The sequence below is a fragment of the Procambarus clarkii genome, chromosome 20 (assembly GCF_040958095.1).
Source record: "Procambarus clarkii isolate CNS0578487 chromosome 20, FALCON_Pclarkii_2.0, whole genome shotgun sequence".
In the NCBI taxonomy this organism is placed as follows: Eukaryota; Metazoa; Arthropoda; class Malacostraca; order Decapoda; family Cambaridae; genus Procambarus; species Procambarus clarkii.
This window is the reverse complement of record NC_091169.1, coordinates 24,360,439-24,362,436: the sequence shown is the minus strand read 5'-3', so window position 1 is coordinate 24,362,436 and position 1,998 is coordinate 24,360,439.

Below are 1,998 nucleotides of genomic sequence, written 5' to 3'. Positions count from 1 at the left end.
TCCTTAACTGTAGCCTCTGTTCACCTAGCAGTGAAGAAGAAAATAAAGAGTACTCAGTGAAGACCTTGTGGATCCTCAGTCAACACTGATATTTTCTTCTCCTACCACCCCTATTATTTTTGTATATATATATATATATATATATATATATATATATATATATATATATATATATATATATATATATATATATATATATATATATATGTAAATATATATATATATATATATATATATATATATATATATATATATATATATATATATATATATATATATATATATATATATATAACTATATATATATACGTATGAGTATTGATATGCAGACGAGGAGTAACAATAACGTGACTGAAATATGTTGACCAATACACACACTAGAAAGTGAAGGGACGACGACGTTTCGGTCCCTCCTAGACCATTCTCAAGTTGACCGAAACGTTGTCGTCCCTTCACTTTCTAATGTGTGGTTTGGTCAACATATGAGTATTCACTTCTCCTACCAACCCATTTTTATTTATATTGTACACTTTATTATACACGGTTACTCAGTTACGTATCTTATTGGTTACATAAAGAGAACATTAAGAGGAAATAAGGAAAAAGTTTGTTTCCTAGAGGCTGTAGATTTCTTCGAACTCCTCCGACGCCGGGCAGGAACCGAGGATGCAGCGGACATTCCCCCTCTGGATCGCTACACCGTGGCGCTGGAAGAGAAAACATGTCGCATATTGATATATATTTAATTAATTCTACCGGTTAGCGTTGCTAATTATTATTATTATTATTATTACAGAGCGGCGACTGAGACACGAGGACAGTGGTGGCAGGGTCGGGTATTGAGTCACGGGGCGGGCGAGGTGGGGCACCTGGAGGGTTGACGTCACACATCAACATACAAGGTGCGTGGGGGCGCAGGGGGGCCATGTGCGCTCTCATCAACAAGAACAAGTCAAGACGAGGCGTGCTCCTCGATTACTCTTGCCATGCTTACAAATATTTCACAATTGACGTCCTCGCTTGTGGCTCTATTTTTGACTAAGCGATTCAACATCTGGACCCATTTTTCCTGAATTAGCATATATATACAAAAGTTCCTCTGGTGTGATTTTAAATGAAATAACGTAACAAGCACTAATAATTTGTTTATAGTAATAATTCGTTTTATTGGGGGGACAAGAAGCTTTTGTATATACTTTAAGAGTATATACAGGTCCCCTTCCCCAAGGTCGAACTACTGACCTTCCCCAGGATGAAACCCCACAACAGTTCTCTAACTCCCGGGTACCTATGTACTGTTAGGAATCAAACCCGGGGTCCCCAACTGGACATTATGACAGTTTTAATTAAAATCACATTCTCTTAGATAACCACAATCCAAAGAAATATTAGAATAATTAGCATTTTTATAATTTTTTCTAAATTAGCATATAAAACTACCCATGGTGTGATTTTAAGTAAAATAATAGACGAAAAACTTCTCTCTAAAACAAGGCTTCATCAAAGAAAGAACCCACAGCTTCTACACACAACCAGATCACCACCAGAGATATCCCAACCAACGACACGGAAATAATCGACAGATGGTTATATATGCAACTGGGAAAATTAGTAAACGCAGAGATTGGGAATGCATCTGCTGCCAAACAATTACAGAAAAGCCCCTACTTCACTATCTCCTGGTATGTGAAGCAACCAAGGATCATAGAGGAGCTTTAAGAGTCCCTGAATCTTGCAGTAACCACCTTGAAGGCATCATCACTGCCACTCTTCTGGTCAGAAAATGTGTCCAGCATGTTGTTGCTTTAGATTTAGCTACTCAGAAGGAAGTGTCCATGTAGCACGGGCTATGGTGAGCCCGTAAGTGTTTAGCAGCTGGACATTCTCATAAATACTGTCAAGCAGTATCCTCCCCCGCGATTGCAGCCACATAGTAAGGACTGATGAATAAGTAGTGTACCACATCAAATTGTTTGGATGTGTGATAATGGTAAGATA